We start from the raw sequence: 27551 nt of genomic DNA on the forward strand, positions 1-27551 counted from the left end.
GAGGATGCCTCAAATGATCAAAAATATAAATTAACTTTGTCTTTGTGCTTCAAGTTGCATCATTTTGTTCTTTCTTTTTCCTTCATGAGCCCCCAGCCACAGAATTCAAGAATTTATAAGAATAATGCAGTTTTCTGCACTCCACCTTCCCTTGTACTTTACTGATACTTGGCAAACACTGACATTGCTTCCTCTTAAGTGTTCCCTTAGACTTGGCTTATATGCTACTTGTACTCCAGATAAAGAAAGGATCATTTCAAGTATCTTGCTATAGAGATTGTAGTTCAGGGAAATCCAGTGGTTATTTGACTGGGAAGATTTCCAGCCTGACATTAAGAGATGGCCTAAGGACATGAAAAGCTATTGTGATTTTATTAATTATTTGTGAAATAACATCAGCTTCTTAAAACGCAAGAGTTGAAACTGAATTTTAGTTTTGTCCCTGGTGCAAGGAAATCATTGAGCCTTTTAGACCTTTTGTTGTAGCGAGAGGATTCCATGGATGCTTGAAAAGTACCTCAACTCCTCTATCCTGGCTCTAGGGAAATGAAGGAGGGGAAGAGTGGGTGTGGTTGAAAGGAGGTTTTAACCACAAGTAAAATGTAAAGGTCGAAATGGGTATAGTCAGTTTTGCAGTTCTTTGTGGGAATTTAAGAGAGTCTTTGGTGCCTTTGGGTGGAGCAGTAGTTAAGGCATATGGCTTTCATTCAGGAGGACCTGAATTCAAACCTGTTCTCTGACATTTGCTAGCTGTGTGACCCTGGCCAAGTCACTTAACCCAGTTGGTCTCAGTTTCCTCATCTGTAAAATGAGCCAGAGAAGGAAATAGCAAAGTGTGTATTTTTGAAAAAAATTATAATTCTTTTATATTATTTACATTTTCATTTCCTTAGTGTGATAAATAAAAAATAATATTAATCCTTTATGATTGGATTCAAGGATGATATATATGCTATATATATATATATATATATATATATATATATATATAGCACCTAATACAAAGAAATCAGAGATAAATCGTATAATTAACAATCCAGCTATAATGAAACAAACACTAGAATTTGCAAGAAATCCAGCAATGATGCAGGAAATGATAAAAAATCATGATAGAATCTTGAGTAATTTTGAAAGGATACTACATAGATATAGTGCTTTGAGGCTTATGCATACTGATATTCAGGAACCAATGTTGAATGCAGCTCAGGAACAGTTTAAAGAAGATTGTTTATATTACACTTAAATGATTAATTTTGGTGATTTTTTCTTTAACAATCCAAACCATGTTATTCTAACCTATTCAAATGACCTTATCTTTGTCACAGTTAAAGATGTGAAGAAGTGTTGGTGACATGGCAATTTAGACACCAAGGAATTGCCTGTAGACCCTTTATGTTCCATTATGTGAAGTACCATGTATGCCCGTCATTGTGTAGATCTGAATCAGAGTGACCAGGATCATGAGGAAAAGTCAAATCAGAAGAATTCAGTCCAGGAATAACCTTTAACATCTTTGTTTCTGTATACTCTGAGAAGCTGATGCAGGGGGATCTTTCAGAAGTACAAATCCAAAACATGTTTGGTGTGATTTCACATATATAGCTTATGGCAAATTGCTTACCTTTCCTGGGAAGAAGGGGAAGGAGAAAGAGAAAGGGAGGAAGAGAACTTGAAATTTGTAAAAACTAAAACTAAAAGTTAAAATGTTAAAATTTGCATTTACATTCAACTTGGAAAAAAATTAAAAATCATTTTTAAAATAAGAAAAAAAAATCCAAAACCATCCTGGGAATGTCTAGGCAATTTTAAAATTCACCTTAATCTAGGCTGATTCCATAACCAAGATCTAAATTTTTTTTTATACTTTGGGTAGAGCTCTTTCTTACTTCTTCTTCAGCTTTAGACCAACTTATCTGTGCCAAAGATAATTCTTCCTTCTTTTTCTAAGGCTTAGCAAAATGCAAGGTAGGGGGAATTAATAGTAATTTATATCAATTGGTATTTTTACTACATTCATAAAAATGGTTAAAAAAACATTTTGAGTTAATTTTTTATTTAATGATACTACAGCATTACTATACCAACCTTATTTATGTGACATACAACTTTGGGAGATTTAAACTAAACAAAGAGGCAACTAAGTGGCTAAGTAAATAGAGTAATAAACTCTAGAATAAAAGTAAATCAGAAAGTCCTGATCAACTGTGAGCCATAACTGATGTACTCACTCATTCATGCCAGACACTTTAAAAAATTGAGACTTCCTTCTGTTCTATGGCCATAGAGTTACACCTAAAGATTATCAGATTAGGAGTGTAGTTATTCACAATGAATTTTCCATTCCTACAAACCCATGAAGGAAGAAGGTATATTTGACAGAGTAGTTCCCTATGAAGCTTATTCATTTGATTCTAAGAGCTGCTAGAATAATTCAAATATTGGGCATTCAAGAGAAAATTAGTAAGCTTTCTGATCTTTATGGTCATCCATTTCCACTGTATAAAAAAATTGAGATTTGGATGCAGATAAATCAAATAAGATTCTTTTCACAAAGAATAGTGAGTACACTTTCCAGATAAACATATGGTTTCAAAATATTTGTTCTGTAATAGCTATGACCAAAGTCACCAACTAGGTGATCAGATTAAGTACCAATTGCCTTTAAACTAGATCATCTTCATACCAGAAAGCATCATTAAGCTGCAGAGCCTTTGGCTACAAATAAAAACTAAAGGGCTGCAAATGTGCAAAAATGTTTGTGGCAGCCATTTTTGTTATGAGAAGGAACTAGAAACTGAGTGGATGCCCATCAAACAATTGGGGTCATAGACCAGTGTTGTGAGGTGCCTCAAAAAATCTGTAGGCTTGAACCCATATCCAAGACAAGGGGCAAAGTTCATTGTAATTGTAATGCCAATTGAAACAGGCTAAGTAAGTTCCAAAATAATTTAGCAAAGGACCCAAGAGAAAAGAGATAAAGTTATAGGAAAAAGTTGATCAGTTACTTATTTCCTAATTTTATTGCTTACAAGGAAATTTGAGGGGTGATCTATTCACTTTTGTCTCAGGGACCCACAGATTATCTATCTGATAGTCATAATTGTTTCTAGGACAATTCTAAGACCAGAAGACTTTGAAATTATTGACAGACATATTGTTAGAACAACAGCATTCTTAGGTCAGAGAGCCTCAGGATCTCTAATATATCTTCCCTAAAATTTGAGGGGAAAATTATTATTATATTCCTAGGCCAGGGGACTTTTATAATCATTGACAAACAGATTGCCAGAACAATAGCACTCCAAGGTTTGGGGGTAGGACTTCAAGACCACAGATTGAAAACCAGAAGACTTTAGAATCATTGACAATTTATTAGAAGTACCCCAAGGTCAGGGAGACCTCCACACTACTGTCTTCCCTAGAAGCTATTATGCTTCATTTTCCCTCTCAAGCAGTCTGCACCTCAAATTCCTTTGGGACATAGGGACAGAGATCTCTTCTTCTGGAGCTGCTTCAGGCTAATAAGGGGTGTGGAGCTGTCCTTCTCTAGTGGGGTCCAGACTGATTTGAAGATGGCAGCAGCAGCATTCAGAAGGGTGCTAAGTGTCAGAATCAGTTAGCTCATGATATTCAGGGTGAACAAATAGTTGGAAGTACATAGCTTAGAACCTGGAGGAAACAAATCTTGTTAAGTAGGTTAAAAAATGTAGGGGCCAAAGAGGAACAAAAAAAGAATAAATAAAAGTGAAGTTAGTATGGAGATTACTAGGGACAGTAATCAGGAGACCCACCTAGAGGAAGACTTGGGAGCGGGGAGGGTAAAGGAGGCCATCAGGAATGTCTCACATCCAGACATAATATTTAAAAGGCATTAAGCATTGAGGATTAAGCATTAAGAGAATGACATGCGGAGTAGAGATAATAATTAATCTTAATTGTTAATAATTACTATTAATATAGTGTAATAAAATATTAATAAATATTATTAGTAATAAATTAATTAAATCTTCCCTTACAAGGGAAGGCTTTTACCCAATTGGTAAAGATGACAACAAAAACCAAGAGTAGTCTGAAGCTCCAGAAAGGGGCACATGTGTAAAATCCATCTGCCAGTCCTTCACTGGGTATGTACCTCTTCTCTGGATGGGCCTCAGGAGCAGGGGGTGTTTTAAAGCCCTTTCAGGATTTACTTGAGCAGAACTGGGCAGGCCTGACAAACCTATTTTCATTGTTTCTCCTTGTTTGTAACCAGTGAAAAATAGGTTTCACAAGGGATGGGAGAGCTTTCCCAAGTGCAGAGCTTGGTGTAGGTGATAGAGAAATTTCAGTTGGCTGGTTCAGGGATTAGAAGTTGGCCTGAAGTGTTTGAAAGCACCCAAAAGGAGAAAGGAGGTACTCCTTTCCTTTAGCAAAGACCTTTTTCTAGGAGCTACATGAGAATGTAGGAGTTGGGGAATTAAAGGTGCCACGGGCAGGGGCAAAAGGGCAGCAGTACGGGCAGTTGAGTCTGCAAACCTGTTTCCCTTAGTCTGAAGTGAATCCCACTTCTAATATCCTTTACAAAACATAACAGAAACCTCTCTAAGTCCATAGTCAGTTTCCCATAAATGTTTTGCTGTCAAAATTCTCTTTTCTTCCCCTGAGCATGCAAAACATGTTGGAGTCAGTATAGACATCCATTCACATTCCTTTCCCCAATTCTAAATCCCTGGTGAGGGCAAAAACACTCTGCACCTATAGGGAGATTAGAACCTCCAATGGTTGGTGTAGGGTAAGCTTAGAGGCTTTCTCAATTAGCTAGGAGGCAAAGAAGCATCCAGTTTCTTTGAGAAGTAAGCAAGGTGTCTGGATGGGCTTCCAGAGACTGAGCCGAGACTCCTAGAACCTGGCCCGCCTTCCATCAATATATAGTGGGAAAGGCTTTAGGGCTAAGGCAGAGGCCAGAGGTCAGTTCAGCTTTCAGGATCTTAACAGCCTTGGCTTGATCAGGGCCCCCATTCGAGGGGAATTGTGTCAGGGCCTGGACTAGAATCATAGGGAGGCTTGGCAATAACCCAAGTTAGGTATAAAAGTCAGCCATGCCCAGGAAAGTACACAGCTGTTTCTTAGAGAAAGGCTCAGACGACAATAAGGGTGCTGGGCTCATGGCTTCTACTGACCATTTGCTCTGATTATAGAAATTTTCTGTAAGAGGAAAAAGCAGAGACATGATTATAATAGCATCAAAACAGGTCCTTCAGGCTTTAGCCTGAGAGCACACACATGACAGGATAAAACATCCTTATTTCTGTTTAATAACCAATCATTTAGTAACAATTCCACCTTCCAGTCAGATTCAGGAATAATCAGATGAGAAACAAAGAAACAGAACTGGGAAACGAGTCAGAAGAATCCCACCTCAAGCAGAAGCTAAGATTGTCCTCCCAACTCTTACCCAGATAGACATCCACCTGTGACAGCTCAGAAAGGCATTCCTCTGAATAACTCAAGGCATGGTGGGTTACTGACTTAATGATCCAGCAATCAAATTCAAAACCCAAAAGAATATCAGTTACATTCCCAAGAGGTTTTATCTCTAATAGCAGATTCTACTAATCACAGCTTAGGGCTAGATGCATTACTTTAAAAGTTTACCAGGTCTTAGACCCATAGGAGATTTTGTTTAACATGTTTTATATGTTTAACTTTATCCTCGTGCAAAGGATCGATCATTAAACAACCTTATAGATTCATAGTAAGCATATTCCTCAGGGCTGATGACCTTGCTTTCCCTGATGATTTCAAGAAAACTGTCAAGCTTACACATTTAGAGAATTTGACAGAGACCCCAGGATAGGAGCTGAGTTTGCTGTTGTCTGCCCCAATTATTTTTTTTTTAATTTTTTATTTTATTTTATAATTATAACATTTTTTGACAGTACATATGCATGGGTAATTTTTTACAACATTATCCCTTGCACTTACTTCTATTCAGATTTTTTCCCTTCCTCCTCCAACCCCCTCCCCCAGATGGCAAGCAGTCTTATATATGTTAAATATATTACAGTATAATTTAGATACAATATATGTGTGTAGAACCGAATTTTTTGTTGCACAAGAAGAATTGGATTCAGAAGGTAAAAATAACAGTTTACACTCATTTCCCAGTGTTCCTTTTCTGGATGTAGCTGGTTCTGTCCATCATTAATCAATTGGAATTGGATTAGCTCTTCTCTATGTTGAAGAAATCCACTTCCATCAGCATACATCCTCGTACAGTATCATTGTTGAAGTGTATAATGATCTTCTGGTTCTGCTCGTTTCACTCAGCATCAGTTGATGTAAGTCTCTCCAAGCCTCTCTGTATTTCTCCTGTTGGTCATTTCTTATAGAACAATAATATTCCATAACATTCATATACCATAGTTTACCCAACCATTCTCCAATTGATGGACATCCATTCATCTTCCAGCTTCTAGCCACTATGAAAAGGGCTGCCACAAACATTTTGGCACATACAGGACCCTTTCCCTTCTCTAGTAGTTCCTTGGGGTATAAGCCCAGTAGTAGTATGGCTGGGTCAAAGGGTATGCACATTTTGATAACTTTTTGGGCATAATTCCAGATTGCTCTCCAGAATGGTTGGATTCTTTCACAATTCCACCAACAATGCATCAGTGTCCCAGTTTTCCCACAGCCCCTCCAACATTCATCGTTATTTGTTCCTGTCATCTTAGCCAATCTGACAGGTGTGTAATGATACCTCAGAGTTGTCTTAATTTGCATTTCTCTGATCAATAGTGATTTGGAACACTCTTTCATATGAGTGGAAATAGTTTTAATTTCATCATCTGAAAATTGTCTGTTCATATCCTTTGACCATTTATCAATTGGAGAATGGCTTGATTTCTTATAAATTAAAGTCAATTCTCTGTATATTTTGGAGATGAGGCCTTTATCAGAACCTTTAACTGTAAAAATGTTTTCCCAATTTGTTACTTCCCTTCTAATCTTGTTTGCATTAGTTTTGTTTGTGCAGAAACTTTTTAATTTGGTGTAATCAAAATGTTCTATTTTGTGATCAATAATGGTCTCTAGTTCTCCCTTGGACACAAACTCCTTCCTCCTCCACAAGTCTGAGAGGTAAACCATCCCATGTTCCTCCAATTTATTTATGATTTCGTTCTTTATGCCTAAATCTTGGACCCATTTTGATCTAATCTTAGTATGTGGTGTTAAATGTGGGTCCATGCCTAGTTTCTGCCATACTAATTTCCAGTTTTCCCAGCAGTTTTTGTCAAATAATGAATTCTTATCCCAAAATTTGGGATCTTTGGGTTTGTCAAAGATTAGATTGCTATTTTTATTCACTATCTTGTCCTGTGAACCTAACCTATGCCACTGATCAACTAGTCTATTTCTTAGCCAATACCAAATGGTTTTGGTGACTGCTGCTTTATAATATAGCTTTAAATCAGGTACACTTAGACCACCTTCCTCTGACTTTTTTTTCATTAGTTCCCTTGCAATTCTCGACCTTTTATTCTTCCATATGAATTTTGTTGTTATTTTTTCTAGGTCATTAAAATAGTTTCTTGGGAGTCTGATTGGTATAGCACTAAATAAATAGATTAGTTTGGGGAGTATTGTCATCTTTATTATATTCGCTCGGCCTATCCAAGAACATTGAATGTCTTTCCAGTTATTTAAATCTGACTTTATTTTTGTGGCAAGTGTTTTGTAATTTTGCTCATATAATTCCTGACTCTCCTTTGGTAGATATATTCCCAAATATTTGATACTATCGACTGTTATTTTGAATGGAATTTCTCTTTGTATCTCTTGCTGTTGGATTGTGTTGGTAATGTATAAAAATCCTGAGGATTTATGTGGATTTATTTTGTATCCTGCGACTTTGCTAAAATTCTGAATTATTTCTAATAGCTTTTTAGCAGAGTCTTTGGGGTTCTCTAAGTATACCATCATGTCATCTGCAAAAAGTGACAATTTGATTTCTTCATTTCCTACTCTAATTCCTTGGATCTCTTTCTCGGCTCTTATTGCCAAGGCTAGAGTTTCTAGTACTATATTGAATAGTAATGGTGATAGTGGGCAACCTTGTTTCACTCCTGATCTTACAGGGAAAGGTTCTAGTTTATCACCATTACATATGATGTTTACTGAAGGTTTTAAATATATGCTCCTTATTATTTTAAGGAATAGTCCATTTATTCCTATACTCTCAAGCGTTTTTAATAGGAATGGATGTTGGATTTTATCAAATGCCTTTTCTGCATCTATTGAGATGATCATATGGTTTTTATTAATTTGATTATTAATATTGTCAATTATACTAATAGTTTTCCTAATATTAAACTAGCCCTGCATTCCTGGTATAAATCCCACTTGGTCATAGTGTATTATCCTGGGGATGATTTTCTGAAGTCTATTTGCTAATATCTTATTTAAGATTTTAGCATCAATATTCATTAAGGAAATTGGTCTATAGTTTTCTTTCTCAGTTTTCGATCTACCTGGTTTAGGTATCAGTACCATGTCTGTATCATAGAAGGAATTTGGTAGGACTCCTTCAATCCCTATTTTTTCAAATAGTTTACATAGCATTGGAGTTAGTTGTTCTTTAAATGTTTGGTAGAATTCACCTGTAAATCCATCTGGTCCTGGGGACTTTTTCTTAGGAAGTTGGTTAATAGCTTGGTCTATTTCTTTTTCTGAGATGGGACTATTTAGACTACTTACTTCTTCCTCTGTTAATCTGGGCAAGCTATATTTTTGAAGGTATTCTTCCATTTCATTTAAGTTATCGAATTTATCGGCATAAAGTTGAGCAAAGTAGCTCCTAAGTATTGTTCTAATTTCCTCTTCATTAGTGGTGAGTTCACCCTTTTCATTTTCAAGACTATCAATTTGCTTTTTCTCTTTCCTTTTTTTAATCAGGTTTACTAAGGGTTTGTCTATTTTGTTGGTTTTTTCATAAAACCAACTCTTAGTTTTATTAATTAATTCAATAGTTTTTTTACTTTCAATTTTATTAATCTCACCTTTTATTTTTTGAATGTCAAGTTTTGTGTTTGTCTGGGGGTTTTTAATTTGTTCCTTTTCTAGCAATTTTAGTTGTAAACCCAATTCGTTGGCCCTCTCTTTCTCTATTTTATGCAAGTAGGCCTGTAGAGATATAAAACTTCCCCTAATTACTGCTTTGGCTGTATCCCACACATTTTGGTATGATGTCTCATTATTGTCATTTTCTTGGGTGAAGTTATTAATTATGTCTATGATTTGCTGTTTTACCCAATCATTCTTTAGTATAAGATTATTTAGTTTCCAATTATTTTTTGGTCTATTTTCCCCTGGCTTTTTATTAAATGTTATTTTGATTGCATTATGGTCTGAAAAGGATGCATTTACTATTTCTGCCATACTGCATTTGATTTTGAGGTTTTTATGCCCTAGTATATGATCAATTTTTGTATAGGTTCCATGAACTGCTGAGAAGAAAGTATATTCCTTTCTGTCTCCATTTAGCTTTCGCCAAAGATCTATCATATCAAACTTTTCTAGTATTCTATTTACCTCTTTGACTTCTTTCTTATTTATTTTGTGGTTTGATTTATCTAATTCTGAGAGTGCAAGGTTGAGATCTCCCGCTATTATAGTTTTGCTATCTATTTCCTCTTGCAGCTCTCTTAATTTCTCTTTTAAGAATTTAGATGCTGCACCACTTGGTGCATACATGTTTAATATTGATACTGCTTCACTATTGATGCTTCCCTTTAGCAGGATATAATGCCCTTCCTTATCTCTTTTAATTAGATCAATTTTTGTTTTTGCTTGATCTGAGATGAGGATGGCTACTCCTGCTTTTTTGGTTTTGCCTGAAGCATAATAGATTCTGCTCCACCCTTTTACTTTTAGTTTGAATGTCTCATCCTGTTTCAGGTGTGTTTCCTGTAAACAACATATAGTAGGATTCTGACTTTTAATCCAGTCTGCTAACTGCTTCCTCTTTATGAGGCAGTTTGCCCCATTCACATTTATGGTTAGAAGGACTAATTCTATATTGCTTGCCATCCTATTAACCCCTGCTTATGCTTATCCCCTTTCCTTCCCTTTTACCCTCCTATCCAGTATTAAACTGGTAAACACCACTTGCTTTTCACAGCCCTCCCTTTTTAGGATCCCTCCCCCACCTTAAAAATCCTCCCCTTATTTTACCCCTTTTCCTCGAAATTACTGTATTCCCTTCCCCTTAGCTTACTCCTTCCCTTTCACTTTTCAATGAAGTGGAAGAAGTTTCACCATAAATCGAATATGTCTATTGATACAAGCTATGTTCATCTCCCTCCTTTCTTTCTCTCAGATATAATAGGTTACCTTTGCCTCTTCATGAGATGTAGTACCACCACTTTATACTTTTTTATGATATAATCTCCTTTCCACCTCTAGTTTCTAAGACAAATTGTACATATGTTCTTTACATATTTTTTTGACAGAAGTATAGTTCTCAAGATTTCTTTTTACCTTTTTTAGAAGTCTCTTGAGTTCTGTATTTGAAGATCAAACCTTTTATGTAGGTCTGGTTTTTTCATCAAAAATAGATGGAATTCATTTATTTCGTTAAATGTCCATCTTCTTCCCTGGAAAACGATGCTCATTCTTGCTGGGTAAGTTATTCTTGGCTGCATACCAAGTTCCTTAGCCTTTCGGAATATCATGTTCCAGGCCCTGCGTTCTTTTAATGTGGACGCTGCTAGATCCTGTGTTATCCTTATTGTGGATCCTCCATATCTGAATTGTTTTTTTCTAGCAGCTTCCAATATCTTTTCCTTTGTCTGATGGTTCTTGAACTTGGCCACTATATTTCTTGGCGTTTTGATTTTAGGGTCCCTTTCAGTAGGTGATCGATGAATTTTCTCAATGTCTATTTTACCCTCTGTTTCCAAAACGTCTGGGCAGTTCTCTTTGATAATTTCCTCGAAAATGGTGTCCAAGCTCTTTTTTTCCTCCCATTTTTCAGGGAGTCCGATTATTCTCAAATTGTCTCTCCTGGATCTGTTTTCCAGGTCTGTTGTCTTTCTGGTAAGGTACTTGACAGTCTTTTCAATTGTTTCATTTCTCTGGTTTTGCTTGACTCCCTCTTGGTTTCTCCTTGAGTCATTCATTTCTACTTGTTCCAGTCTAATTTTCAATGATGTATTTTCTTCACTCACTTTTTTTATATCTCTTTGTAATTGTCCAATTGAGTTTTTATCTTCTATGGAATTTTTTTCCATTTTATCCATTTTATTTTTTAGAGAGCTGATTTCTTTTTCCAGCTCTCTAATCCTGTTTTCCTTGGAGTTGTTTACCTTTTCCAGCTCACTAATCTTGTTTCTCAATGATTTGATTTCTTTATCCATTCTGTCTTTGAATGCATGGGATGACTTCTCCAGGCTCTCTTGCCAAGCTTCCCTTTCCTTTTCCCATTTCTCTTCCAGCTCTCTTGTGAGAGCCTTTTTGATTTCCTCTAGGAGATTCTTTTGTATTGAGGAGCAGCTTATATCCCTCCCAGGGGATACATCTGGGGACATTCTGTTCCTAGTCTCCTCAGCATTTGAAGTCTGCTCCCTCTCCACACAGAAGCTGTCAATGGTTAGAGCCCTTTTGAATTTTTTGTTCATTTTGTCAGAGTAGGAATCAAAGAAAACAAACTGACAAGAGAAACAATTGGTCTGTTTTGCGGGGGATAGGGCTGGATGTTATTAATGGGCTTCCTCTACAGACTGGGGGTAGGGCAGCAGAGAGCCACTAACAGAACAGCAATGACTGTACTGAGTCTGCGCTCTGAGGCTCTGGGAACGCACCGAGTCAGTCCAGGTGGGGGTTGGGGGTGGCCGGGCTCTGAGAGACGCTGGCTTTCTGGGGTTTTAATCTTCACCTCTGGTGTTTACACCCTCTCCACCGCTCCTGGCTTGCTGCCAAGACGGAGCATCCACACTGGGGCAAAAGCCCTTTCACAGAAACGGCAGAGATCACACCCCTCCCCCTCCGGTCTGAGCTGTGTGAGCTGCCTGTCTTGCTCTGGCTGCCTGCCCTCAGTCTGCGCCCAGTCTGATTGACCCTCCCCGAGCAAACACAGACCTTTTCTGGCGACTTTCAAGGATGTCTTCTCTTGGTGATAATTTGTGGATTTCTTTCTGGGTCAAGCATTAAGTCAGAGGCTTGTCATGAAGTAAGTTCTGAGAGAAAACGAGGAGCTCAAGCAGCTGTCTGCCTCCACGCCGCCATCTTGGCCGGAAGTCTCTGCCCCAATTATTTTTAATGTTTGCTTGGGCTGTGCTTCTTGATACCTCCCCTACTCCATGAAGGGGGAAAAGGTGTTGCACACCTCATACTTGGAGTTGAACTGATAACGCTTTCACCTCATCCCTCTTGTTCCACACACACACACACACACACACACACACACACACACACAGTAATTACCAATTTTAGGTTTAACATAATGACTATAACTCCAAATAACTTAGTTAACAATTTTAGAATTTTCCTAAAAGCCAAATAGTCTTAGCTGTAATTTCTATTCCCTTAAATAAGTCCATGGGCGATTATTAGTACAGTTGCTCCTATAAAGCTAAGGGGGAATTGCATGAGGGCAGCAATAATTACTAAACCTATCTGGCTTACAGAAGAGGAAGCGATGAGAGATTTAAGGTCTGTTTGTTGCAGGCAAATAGAACTTGTCATAATTATACCTCATAGTGAGAGGATTATAAATGGGTAATATAAGTTTCCCTTTTGTTTTAGGGAGAAAACAAGACAATTCTTAAAACTGAGATAGAACATATTTTAAAATTCATTTAACTTTAGTTAATGAGATTCCCTAAATTCTGATTAAATGTTCTAGACAAATTGAATTGCCATTTGGTTATTTTCCAATTCATGTAAATCATTTCTTTTTTTGTGAGCCAGGAAAAGAGTTAAGGTGCCAGTTTTTATTGATAAGGTCCTCAAAAGTCTGACTCAATAACTCAAAAGCAGGTTGTTTATTGCCAGAGTCTTTAAAGTAGTAGCAAACTGCTTTTCTGTTTTCCTTAAGTTCCCAAACTCTTAAATCTTCTGTTATCAGTACAAATAGGTTATAATTTACATATCCCTTTAGTGGGTTTTAATTAGAGTTCTTTTAAAACTGCTTTTATTATCATATCTCAAATTACAAATTTCACTGAATTGTTCTTCCTTCTATGCATTATCCTCCTAGTCCTGAAGAGGCCTTAATTTAGTTGAATTGCTTCCAAATTACTTTACATACACATAGAAATTATTTATTTCAACACTGACATTATATGCATCTAAAAACCCATGAAGTTGTCAAATATGAAGCAATTCTATCCAATAAAGCAGCTAACATTCATATAGCATGTTTTATGCTAAGAACTTTTGCTATCATGTGATCTTCACAACAATAATCATTATTATTTCTCTTTACAAATCAGAAAACTGGGCAGAGATAAAATAATCTGCCATGAAGTACACAGCTAACACATATCCCAACTGAAACAGAGAATGGTGGGCTTGCCAAATGCAGAGCCTGATGGTTTTCTCACCTCACACAGCCAGGCTGGCTGCTGCCAGGGGAACCTGGATTCTTCCCAGGCAGTTGCTGGACAGAACCTGCTGAAGGCTGGAGTGACTGATGCCAGGATCTCCCTTTGATGATAGTTTCAGGTGCCAGGGCTCAGGGAATGCTGGCCATCGAGCCTGACCCCAACTCCATCCCTGGTCCCCAGGCAGGGTTAGGGAGGTATTTGGGCAAGGTTATGCAGGGTCCTCCACAGCTATTGCTGCTTCCCTTATTTCTACAGGTCAGGCAGAATTTGAGTTTCCCTAGAGTTCTTTAGCATTCTCTTTTCTTTTTTTCTGGGTCATTAATCATTTTATTAATTATGCCTAACAAATAATTATTAAAAGGATGGTCATGTAGCCATCTCTTGTAAAGGGCTGAAACTTTTTTTTTATTTTATAATTATAACATTTTTGACAGTACATATACATCGATAATTTTTTACGATATTATCCCTTGCACTCACTTCTATTCTGAATTTTCCCCTCCTTCCCTCCACCCCCTTTCCTAGATGGCAGGCAGTCCCATACATGTTAAAGGTGTTATAGTATATGTGTGCAGAACCGAATTTTTTGTTTCACAGGAAGAATTGGATTCAGAAGGTAAAAATAACCTGGGAAGAAAAAACAAAAATGCAAACAGTTTATACTCATTTCCCAGTGTTCCTTCTCTGGTTCTAGCTGATTCTATCATTGACCAATTGGATCTGAATTAGATCTGAGTTAGATCTTCTCTTTATCGAAGATATCCACTTCCATCAGAGTACATCCTCATACATTACTGTTGTTGAAGTGTATAATGATCTTCTGGTTCTGCTCATTTCACTCAGCATCAGTTGATGTAAGTCTCTCCAACCCTCTCTGTATTCCTCCTGCTAGTCATTTCTTACAGAGTAATAATATTCCATAACCTTCATATACCATAATTTACCCAACCATTCTCCAACTGATGGACATCCATTCATCTTCCAGTTTCTAGCCACTACAAAAAGAGCTGCCACAAACATTTTGGCACACACAGGTCCCTTTCCCTTCTTTAGTATTTCTTTGGGATATAAGCCCAATAGTAGCACTGCTGGATCAAAGGGTATGCACAGTTTAATAAGTTTTTGAGTATAGTTCCAAATTGCTCTCCAGAATGGCCGGATTCTTTCACAACTCCACGAACAAGCATTCTCTTTTCTTAATCTGATCTGAAATGAGAGAAATTGGCAAACAGAGGAACTCGGACTATATTGATTTTGTTAGCAATCCCCACAATTAAGATACAGCAGGACTCTGGGGAGTAGAGTAAAAAAGGTCTCTTATTACCTTCTGGGGTGCTTTCCCAAAGGAGCAGAAGAGAATTCTGGACAAGATAGGAGTCAAGGAAGGATTAGCAAAAAGTTGCTATTTATCTAGTTTGTTGTTTTCCTTTTCTTTTCTATCAGAATGGGGTAAATTTCTGGAATTATCCCCAATGTTTCAGGAATTTTTCTTGCAATCTTAAAATGACTAATTACCAAACTTCTTAATCATACTCTCAAAACCTTGAGACTCTGCTAAGAAGTTATTTTAATTTTAATTAACAAACTTCATTTCTGTAACCCCCAGCTTAGCCAGAGCTGAGGTCCAAAGGAAAGTTAGATTTTTTTTTCCCCTTTTTTAAGGTGGAAGTCATAATCTTCCCAGCATTACAACTACAACAGAGAAGTTTTTCTTGCTGGCTGCAGTTTAAATCTTTCCAGGTAATAGAATCTATCTTGCAGGACAAACATGACACAGTCATTCAGCACAGACATGAAAGAGAACTGTCCCATCTTTGCCAAAAGCCATAAAATTTCTTTAACAAAAGCTATTCTATAGCATTTTGTCTTCTCTGGTGTTACAGAAAAGGTGAAAAGGTGGCAAAGGAAATTTTTTTTTTTGAGGCTGGGGTTAAGTGACTTGCCCAGGGTCACACAGCTAGGAAGTGTTAAGTGTCTGAAACCAGATTTGAACTCGGGTCCTCCTGAATTCAGGGCTGGTGCTCTAGCCCCTGCGTCACCTAGCTGCCCTGGCAAAGGAACTTTTCCAAAAACTGCAAGAATTTCCAAGTCTGGGCATCCCCAGTCAAGAAAAACTTGCTGAGCATGGAGCGCATAATGACCCAGACAAGCCTTCTCCCAGTGCTGTCCCAACTATAACAGTGAGAAAGAAAAAAATGGGGGAGGGCTTGCCTTGACAATGAAGGAACCAAGCCAGGGGAGGCTAGACTCTCTCCACATAGGTCACCCAAATGTTGAGGTTGGGAAGGGTCCCAAAAAGGTTGGGGTCACAGACAGGTGATGCAAGGTGTCTCAACAGAATTTGCAGGCTTGAACCCATATCCAAGTCAAGGGGCAAAGTTTATTGTAATTGTAATGCCAACTGAAACAGGCTAAGTTCCAGAAGAATTTAGCAAAGAACCTAAGAGAAAAGAGATTTATAAGACAAAGTTGATCAGAGCTTCATGTTACTTATTTGCTAATTTTATGGCTTACAAGTAGCTTTGAATGGTAGTCTATTCACTATTGTCTCAGGGATCTGTTTATCACTGACCCACAGATTATCTATCTGATAGTAATGTTTCTAGGACTATTCTAAGGCCAGAAACTTTTGAAATCATTGACAGATTGTTACAACAGTAGAATTCTTAGGTCAAAGGTTCTCAGAATCACTAATATATCTTCCCTAAAATCTAAGGTAAGAAATAGTATTATATTCCTAAGCCAGAGGACTTTTACAGTCATTGACAGATTGCCAGAACAATAGCACTCCAAGGATGGAGGTGGGGGAATCTTGGAATCACAAATTCCAAAACCAGAAGACTTTAGAATTACTGAAAGATTGTTACAAAAGAAGCACTCCAAAGTCAGGGGTACCTCCGTACTTCTATCTCCTCTAGGAGCTAAGATTTCAGATAATTTCAGAGAGGCCTGGAGAAACTCACTTGAACTGATGCTAAGTGAAGTGAGTAGAACTAAGAGAACATTGTACACAGCAACAAATTATATGATGATCATTTCTGTGTATACAACTCTACAACAATGAGGTGATTTGGGCCAATTTCAATAGATTTTGTAATGGAGACAGAGCCATGTGCACCCAGAGAGAAGACGTTGGAGACTGAGGGTGGATCACAACATAGTATTTTCACCATTTTTGTTGTTGTTTGCTTGCTTTTTTCTTTTTCTCAGTTTTTTTCCTTTTTAATCTGATTTTTCTTGTGCAGCATGATAAATGTGGAAATATGTATAGTAGAATGGCACATGTTTAACCATATTAGATTACTGGGTGTTTAGGGGATGAAGTAGGGAGAAGTGAAGGAGAAAAATTTGGAATGCAAGGTTTTGCAAGGATGAATGTTGAAAACTGTTATTGCATATATTTTGAAAATAAAAAGCTATTATTAAAAAAAATTAAATCCTTCACAAAATGAAAAAAAACTGAAAGGCTAGAAATTCATATGTGTGAATACTTGATCTCTGTGCCTTGTGAATTAAATGCTTCTAAGTATTTCATTGGGGAGACTATCATGACATCTCAAATAGTTCTTGATCTACAGTTTTGTTTTTTTTATTTTCTGCCCTGAAGAAAAATATAAAGAACTCCTCAGGAACTCCTTAATGTGAATAAACTACTCTAAATAATTTTCTATTAATTGTTAACTACAAAATTGAAACCCTAGAATTAACACAGATTTATCAAATAATAAAACTAATAGCACAAATTAGGAATTATGATAGTGAGTGTAATGGGAAACTGAGAACTTCTCAGAATAGTCTCTTGATAATTCCAGACCAAATTTCAAAGGTCTATTAATCATTAAGGCTCTGGATCATTGTATACTTCAACAACAATACTATATGATGATCAATTCCAATAGAGCAGTAATGAACTGAACCAGCTACACCCAGCAAAAGAGCTCTGGGAGATGACTATGAACCACTACATAGGATTGCCAATCCCTCTAATTTTGTCTGCCTGCATTTTTTATTTCCTTCAAAGGCTAATTGTACACTATTTCAAAGTCTGATTCTTTTTGTACAGCAAAACAACTGTTTGGACATATATACATATATTGTATTTAATTTATACTTTAACATATTTAACATGTATTGGTCAGCCTGCCATCTGGAAGAGGGGAAGGAGGGGAAAAATTAGAACAAAAGGTTTGGCAATTGTCAAGGTTGTGGGGGGCAGCTAGGTGGCACAGTGGATAGAGCACCAGCCTTGAATTCAGGAGTTCAAATCTGGTCTCAGACACTTAACACTTCCTAGCTGTGTGACCCTAGGCAAGTCACTTAACCCCAGCCTGGGGGGGGGGGGGAACTGTCAAGGTTGTAAAATTACCCATGCATATATCTGGTAAATAAAAACTATTAAAAAAATTTTTTAATTAATTAATTATTTATTTTTTTAAAAAATCATTAAGGCTTTGGGAAGGACAACAAAAGGCTTGCTCTTCTAGTAGAAATATCTGAGTTGATCTCCTGGACCTTTACCTAACTACTTAAGAGAAGACCAGGTCTATAAACTGGCTAATCTCTATTTGTTGATTGAGGAAGCCTGAGGTAAACTAAATCTCCTTGGTTATTCTAGTTTAATGGACTACTTACCTTTAAACCAATCTCCTTGTTGTGGGGGATTATATGTTTTCTTATAAAATTATTAACTAAGGTAGATTGAATTTATAACTTAGATTCAGTTTATCTGGGAATTTGGGGAAATGAAATAAGGTGCTCATACTAGCTCAAGTAAACAGTTGTAAATCTTGTGAGACTGACCACCATAAATCCATAAATTTAGGAAACTACACCTGCAAACAGTAAAACTGACCATATGGGTCTGACCAGAATTTGGCAAATTTATGCCACTAAGTGGGAAAGTGAGAATTGATCGATAAGGGGAAGGAGATGTCATGGATTCTTGTGCTTATGACCATATAAGTCACTTAAGTCTCTGTGGAAATTAACCTCTCTCCACTGGTGGAACTCCAGTGGAAGATGTTCGCTTCTTGCAAGATTCTAAAATAAACACTTCTATTCTTCACTTGAGATATCTCTGAGTATTTGTAAATTGGATTTGCCATACCACCAGATAGCCTATAAAACTTCCTTTTTAGTCTGATAAAATTAAGAAAAATGATTTTATCTATAGTAAGAGCCATTTTTGTATTTTCTATTAGAAAGGTGGCTTGATAGAAAACCCCAGAGATTCTAATAAAAAGTTATTAGAAATAATTCACAACTTTACCAAAGTTGCTGGATACAAAATAAATCCACATAAATCCTCAGCATTTTTATACATCACCAACAAAATGCAACAGCAAGAGATACAAAGAGAAATTCCATTCCAAACAAATGTTGAGAGTATAAAATATTTGGGAATCAATCTACCAAAGAAAAGTCGGAATTATATGAGCAAAATTACGAAACACTTGGCACAAAAATAAAGTCAGATTTAAATAATTGGAAAGACATTCAGTGCTCTTGGATAGGCCGAGCGAATATAATAAAGATGACAATACTCCCCAAACTAATCTATTTATTTAGTGCTATACCAATCAGACTCCCAAGAAACTATTTTAATGACCTAGAAAAAAATAACAACTAAATTCATATGGAAGAATAAAAGGTCGAGAATTGCAAGGGAACTAATGAAAAAAAACTCAGAGGAAGGTGGTCTAAGTGTACCTGATCTAAAGCTATATTATATAGCAGCAGTCACCAAAACCATTTGGTATTGGCTAAGAAATAGACCGGTCGATCAGTGGAACAGATTAGGTACAAAGGACAAAAAAGGGTACATCTATAGTAATCTCGTGTTTGACAAACACAAAGATACCAACATTTGGGATAAAAATTCATTATTTGAAAAAAAAACTATTGGGAAAACTGGAAATTAGTATGGCAGAAATTAGATATGGATCCACACTTAACACCATATACCAAGATAAGATCAATATGGGTCCATGATTTAGGCATAAAGAATGAGATCATAAATAGATTAGAGGAACAGAGGATAGTCTACCTCTCAGACCTGTGGAGGAGGAAGGAATTTATGACCAGAAGAGAACTAGAGATCATTATTTCTGCATAAAAATTCACAATTTCTTTTTGTCCTTGAAAGAGCAAATTTAGGAGAACATAACCCCAATAATTAACATGGGCAGTCACTTCCATACCCTGGGACAGCTCAGGGCTCCTATGACAGCCCCCACATACTTGGACAGGCCCTGGCTATCCAGTATGGAGATGATATCTTGTATCTGCAGCCTTACCTGAGAGGCTTCTCTGGCTGCAGCCCCTCACCCCCCACCCAGGGCTTTGGAGTTTCTTTGTCTAAAGGCCCACATTGCCTGTCAGTCTGTTAATCACTCCCTGAACCATTGTGTACTTTCCTGGGCATGGCTGGCTTTTATGCCTTTATTGACAACCCCCTCAGTGATTCTATTTCAGGCCCTGACACAATTCCCCTGGAATGGGGCCCTGATCAGGCAGGGTTTTAAGACCCTGAAAGCTAAACTGACCTCTTGCCCCAGCCTTAGCCCTGCCTACAGCTTTTTGCACTGTACATTGATGGAAGGTGGGGCCAGCTCCTAGAGGTCTCAACTCAGTCTCTGGAAGCCTATTGCAGACCCCTTGCTTCTTCTCAAAGAAACTGGGTGTCTTTGGGGTGAACCTCCTGAATTAGAGCAATGGCTGCCACAGCCCTTCTAATTGAGGAAGCCTCTAAGCTCACCCTTGGCCAACCAGTGGGGGTTCTAACCCTCCACCACATGCAGAGCATTTTTGCCTTCACAGAGTTTTTGAACTGAGGAAAGGACCGCAGAAGGGAGATTCACTTCAGGCTATGGAAACAGGCTTGAAAATTCAGCTGCCCTCGCTGTTGCCCATTTGCCCCTGATCATAGCACCTTTAATTTCCCAGTTCCCTGACTCTTATACTCCTTCATATAGCTCTCAGCCCTAGCAGAGGAGAGGGGATACACCCTTTCTTCTCCGGGATGGTTTCAAACCCCCTCAGGCCTTCTACCTCCAGAGGCAAGTCAGTAAGAGCTTCTTTTTGTCCTGCCCAGCTCTTTGCAGAGTGACTATGGCCCGGCCTTCACTTCTCAAATAACTCAAAAGGAAGTGAGGCACTTAAGATTACTTATGATCTCCACCTTGCCTGGGGACTCAGTCTTCTAAGGAAGTGGAAAAATGAATCACACCCTCAGGCCAGTCCTTAATAAACTATGGAGAATTGGGTGAAGAATCTCCCATTAGGAAGGACCATGTAAGGTCATTTTGACTACATTAGTCAAACTCGAAGGTTCCTGTAGTGTGCTTTAAAGCCCCCAAATTGGGATGCCAAAAATGTACTATGCTTTCTAGAGCCCCCATGCTGGGGTGTCAAAATATAGCATCTGGACTAGCTCTCTGGAGGACCTCGGGACCAGCCCTAGTCCTTGGTCTTAGTGGAGGAGTGAAGAAGGCTCATGAGGCTGGTCAAAGATGGAGTCCATTTATTTCAAGTCCTCTCAGCCCCTAAATACCTTAGTTCACTTAGCATGTGCTAACTATAAGCACCCTGCTATTGATATGTAAATGCATCTTTACTGTGAGAATCCCAGATATCCAAATAGAACACAGGTAGTTACCCGCCCCCCTCCACTTCTCAGAACAGGTGAGACACCCAAAGGGAAGATGAGAGCTGAATCAGACATTGTCAGCAGGTTCCCTCTGGGCTGAAGGGTCTTATACTTCACCCAGAGTTCCCCCACTGTCTGTGGCCCTCTACAGGTTCCCTCAGCTAGATTCACATTTCTAGAACTAAAAGTGCTCCCTCAGCCATTTCTGAATATTCCTGTGAACCCATAGAGGACCTGAAACGGCTCTTCAGAAGGCCTTCAGGAAACACTGGAAACACATTGAATAGAGAAGAGTGACATTGTCTGTGTCCTCTCCCTCACTCTAGCTTTTTTTTGCTCCTGTTATTTCCCCCTTTTTCCAGGTATGACTTTAACAACACGCTGAGGATGAGAGCTTTGTTCCTAGTATTTTCTCTCCAGCTCCCCTGGTGTCACTGTGTGGCCCCTGCCCGTGGGGAGATAACTCCTTAGTCCTCAGACACCCTAGGGAACTCTATGAGCAGCGGGGGCATTCAGGATTGTTGGGTGTGCCCTCAGCATCCTCAAGGTAGCCCATATATGGAACCTGATACATTTTTGCAAAGACCCCATTCCCAAATGACACCATCCCCACCCTGGATGGCTCTTCATTTGCACTAGCCACCCCCCGGGAAAATAACTTTAACCTAACTATGCCATTTTCTTGTCTAAAAGGATTTCTTACCCACATACCTCAACACATATATCACAGGAACAGCAAATCAATGCATAAATGAGTGAATAAGTGAGGATTTAGACAACACATATAAGTGAGCTGGAAAAGAAAAGGGAAGGCAGTGTGGTGTGAAGATGGCCAGAAAAATAACTTACTTATCATAGTCTGGCATCTCAAGGACAGAGCTGGAGCTATAGAATGTAAAGTCTTTGAATAAATGAAAATCAAAAATGAACAGAAATTTAGTGACCATTTAAACATGAAAATGAAAGATTCGGTTCAGACTTAAAACTTCAGATAAACTATTCAAAGTTAGTTAGTTCATATATTTTATAAAACGTATATCTGGAAAGGACCAAGTTATATAGCTTATCAAAAAATGTATGATTCCTGTGTCTCCCTTCATACCAATTGGGGAAATAGATATTAGATAACTAATTCTTGAAACATTTTGATTAAGATTATGTATAGCAAGTGCCACTTTAAAGCATGAAAATAGTGCAGTTAACAAGGTCTTAGAATATATGGAATAGCATGAAAATATTAAATAGCTTATCCATATTGTATGTAAATAATGAATGTTTTCAGGAAACCAGAGCACATATTATGAAATGAAAATACTGAAAATTAAAGTCAGTACTTAGAGATTCTAATGAAAATCACAATTGAATGTTTAATTGTGAGCACTGAAATCCCTGTGTGACACACAATTCCCTGAGACCAAAAATTGACTCATTGCTTATGATCTCACCCTGATCCTGATAAAAAGTACTTACACTGACAAATCAACAATTCATGATGAAAAGGAGGTTTTGTACCCGCAAATCTATGAAAAGGTCAATCTGTGACTTTTTCACTCAGTCTTTATAGAGAAATTAAAGGTTGACAATGTCCTTCCCCCAAATGCCTAATAGGAAAATTAGAAAGAAAATCATAAGACTTGAGCTAGAAGGGACCACAAGGCAAGGTAGTGGAAGCCCTTATATTTTTTTTTGAAGAAAGATTATAATTGATATTAGTTACTTTTTATACAATCATAATTCTCCTTGTTGTCTGTCTACCATAGAGCCATTACACATAATAAAGACTGACCTTTCAAATAAAGCCTTTAGAAAAAGAGGAAGCTCTGGATCTCCCTTACTCATTAGTTATTAATAATCATTTTTCTCAGTAGCCTCAGAATTCTCTTCTCACTGATTGCCCAGTTCAAAGCCATTAATTCCAATTTGTGAATGGGTTAATAAATGTCATTATCATTAAATCCTCCACTACCAAATGTAAGTTTTCTGAAAGCTAAGATTCTTGTGGTACAACTACTCTCCAAATTTCCAAGTTAGCACCACAATTGGCTTGATTGCCATGATCCAGCATTTGGGCAAGCGTGAGGCGAATGACCAGATCTTTAAGCGTCTGTTCACACTTCTCATCCCAATACTTCAAATCATTTCAAAGGCCAGATAGAAAGAACTTTCTTGCTTTTCTGCTTCCAATTCTCCAACCTTCTGCCTGTGAGTGTGATCACTATTAGCTTATTGATAATAGCATAGTTCTTAAAAATGTTTATTAGAAGCCACCAAATATTTTCATTCCCAAAGATTCTTTGGACATGGTCAACTGATGAATACATCCAATTTTTCTGAATTCACTGCTTATTGTGGCACCATGCCACCCACATACTTTTTAAAATTTGCTAACAAAAAAAAGGATCATTTAAATTCACACAGCAGAACACCCAAAAAAATCCATATGAAACTGAATTTTTATTTCAAACTATTTCTTTTAAAGTATACTTTTGTTTGTTCTTTCTTCAGAACTTCTCTCCTATAAAGTTTTTTTTAATGCTAAAGTTGATTTTTTTTTTAGTTTTAGCTAACCTCTCCCCAATTCTTCTCAGTTAAAAACCAAGAGAGAGATTAAAACAAGTAAATTGTTATAACAAATGAGTTTAGTTATAACATAACTTTATATAAAATTATCTATGACAACATATATTACAATTTATAAATTATATATATATATATATGTATATATACAATATATATATATATATACAATTATACTAAATGAACTTAAAGATAAATCCACACAATGACCATACCCAAAAAAGTATATCCCCGTCTTCATCCTGATTCCCTCCCTCTCTGTCAGAAGGTGGGGAGTTTTCTTTATTATAGATTCTTTAGAGACAAAATGTCTATTAAGCTATTAAGATTTTCAAAGTTATTTTTCTTTAATGTTGCTATACTTTCAGAGATCATCTCCTGATTCTGCTTAATGCATGCTGCATCATTTCATACTACTGAGATTCTCTACAATCTCTATAATCATTTCTTATAGAACAATAATACTACATTATATTCATATACTATGATTTGGTGAGCCATTCCCCAATTGTCTAAGAGGCAACCTAAAGTACTCCATTAAATTTTAGATTTCTATGTTTATTTTTTCTTCTATGTTTGTATAATTTTCTTCTCAAATACCCCAATTAAGACAAATAGTAAACTTAGCCCCTTCTGCATTTTTACTCCAGTAGACTCCATTTACTCTCTGCTTTTTCCCCTCTTCAAAACCATAAAATAGAACCAATCTATCTCTAGGACCTCTGTTTTTCATCTTTAACTTCTTAAATACCCCTTGAAGATGTTAAGGTTATAAAGAAACAACTTGTTTCTACTTTTCAACTACATCATTATATTTCTAATTGTTTAAATCAATTAACCTTTCGAGGTTGCTCTGGACTCTGTGTTTTATATTTTCTGATCTGTTCTTTCATTAATATATGTTGAAAAGTCCACTCTATTCTATTAAGATACCATCTTTCCCTTCTAGAATTGTTCAGCTTGGCAAGGTAAATTATTCTTAAGAATAAACTTTAGCAGTGTCAGGTCTAAAACTATATTATAAAGCAGTAGTCATCAAAACCATTTGATACTGGCTAAGAAATAGAGAGGTGGATCAGTGAAATAGATTAGATAACATGGCACAATAATCAAGGCCTATAGTGATCTAGTACTTGGTAAACCTCCAAATTCCAGCTTTTGAGATAAGAACTCACTATTTAACAAAAAAAAATTGCTGGGAAAACATAAAAATAATATTTTAGAGACATATAGCATAGACCTATGTTTCATACTCCATACCAAAATAAAGTCAAAAAGGGTACATAATTTGGGCATAAAAAGTGATACCATAAACAAATTAGAAGAACACGGGATAATTTACCTATCAGATTTTTGGAGAAGGAAGAATTTATGACCAAAGAAGAACTAGAGAATATTATGAAAGGCAAAATAGATTTAATTACATTAAATTTAAAAAGATTTTGCACAAACAAAACCAACAGAAACAATATTAAAAGGGAAATATAAAGCTGGGAAAAATTTTTTATAGCTAATGTTTCTGATAAAGACCTCATTTCTAAACTATATAAAGAACTGTGTTAAATTTATAAGAATACAAGTCATTTCCTAATTGATAAATGCTCAAAGGATATGAACAATTTATTTTTTGCTGAGGCAATTGACTTGCCCAGGGTCACACACAGGAAGTATTAAGTGTCTGAAGACAGATTTGAACTCAGGTCCTTCTGACTTAAGGGCTGGTGCTCTATTCACTGCCCCACCTAGCTGCCCCTTAAAGAAATCATTTCCAGAAGATGAAATTAAAGCCATCTATAGTTATATGAAGAAATGCTCTAAATTATTATTGATTAGAGAAATGCAAATTAAGACAACTCTGAGATACCACTATACACCTCTCAGATTGGCTAAGATGACAGAAAAAGACAATGATAAATGTTGGAGGGGATGTGGAAAAATTGGTACACTGATACATTGTTGGTGGAGTTGTGAAATGATCCAACCATTCAAGGCAGGCAATTGGAAACTACACCAACAGAGCTATAAAACTGTTAGCTTACAGAACATCCTTTGACCCAGCAATGCCATTACTGGATCTGTATCCTAAGGAAATCATAAAAGTGGAAAAAAGATCTTATGTGCAAAAATGTTTGTACTAGCTTTTTTTGGCAGCAAAAAACTGGAAAACGAGTAGATGCTCATCGATTGGGGAGTGGCTGAACAAGTTGAGGTATATGAAGATGATGGAATATTATCATTCTTTTAAAAAAGGGTCTCATGGAGTCCTTGATTTCCTTTTTTGGTATATTGTAACTTTCAGGAAATCTATTTTTGGATAAAATTTGCCACTTTCTCTTCTAGAGAAATTCATTTCTCTGGAGCTTTTATTTCATTTATTATCTCTTGCTTCTTGCAGGTATTTACAACAGAAGGAGAAGGAAAGGTAAATGGAGAAGGGAAGGAATGAGAGACTTACCAAACAGCAGAGCAGAACCTTGAGGATGAGGTTTACCATGGTGGGAACACAAGTAATGAGGAGGAAGAAAAAACATCTAACAGAATGAGTCACAAAATGCCTTAAGTTGCTTTTAAGTAGTCAGCAATTTTCTAAGATGAACTTGTTGAAATGGATATTATCCATTCTCCTTGGTTGACGAAGGCAAGGGAAGAATTAAGAATTATGGAACTCCTCCTCACTCTTTGCTTTCCCACCTGGAGAAACCTCCTTCTTTTTTTGTTTTTTTTATTCATTTTTCCAAATTATCCCCTCCCTCCCTCCACTCCCTCCCCCCATGACAGGTAATCCCATACATTTTACATGTATTACAATATAACCTAGATACAATATATGTGTGTAAATACCATTTTCTTGTTGCACATTAATTATTAGCTTCCGAAGGTATAAGTAACCTGGGTAGATTTGACAGTAGTGCTAACAATTTACATTCACTTCCCAGTGTTCCTTCTCTGGGTGCAGTTATTTCTGTCCATCATTGATCAACTGGAAGTGAGTTGTATCTTCTTTATGTTGAAGATTTCCACTTCCATCAGAATACATCCTCATACAGTATTGTTGTTGAAGTGTATAGTGATCTTCTGGTTCTGCTCATTTCACTCAGCACCAGTTCATGTAAGTCTCTCCAAGCCTCTCTGAATTCCTCCTGCTGGTCATTTCTTACAGAACAATAATATTCCATAACCTTCATATACCACAATTTACCCAACCATTCTCCAATTGATGGACATCCATTCAACTTCCAGTTTCTAGCTACAACAAAAAGAGCTGCCACAAACATTTTGGCACATACAGGTCCCTTTCCCCTCTTTAGTATTTCTTTGGGATATAATCCCAATAACAGCAATGCTGGATCAAAGGGTATGCACAGTTTGACAAATTTTTGGGCATAGTTCCAAATTGCTCTCCAGAATGGCCGGATTCTTTCATAATTCCACCAACAAGGCATCAGTGTCCCAGTTTTCCCACATCCCCTCCAACATTCATCATTATTTGTTCCTGTCATCTTAGCCAATCTGACAGGTGTGTAGTGGTATCTCAGAGTTGTCTTAATTTGCATTTCTCTGATCAGTAGTGATTTGGAACACTCTTTCATATGAGTGGATATAGTTTCAATTTTATTATCTGAGAATTGTCTGTTCATAACCTTTGACCATTTATCAATTGGAGAATGGTTTGATTTCTTATAAATTAGGGTCAGTTCTCTATATATTTTGGAAATGAGACCTTTGTCACAACCTTT

Source organism: Sminthopsis crassicaudata, chromosome 1 (genome assembly GCF_048593235.1).
Source record: "Sminthopsis crassicaudata isolate SCR6 chromosome 1, ASM4859323v1, whole genome shotgun sequence".
Classification (NCBI taxonomy): Eukaryota; Metazoa; Chordata; class Mammalia; order Dasyuromorphia; family Dasyuridae; genus Sminthopsis; species Sminthopsis crassicaudata.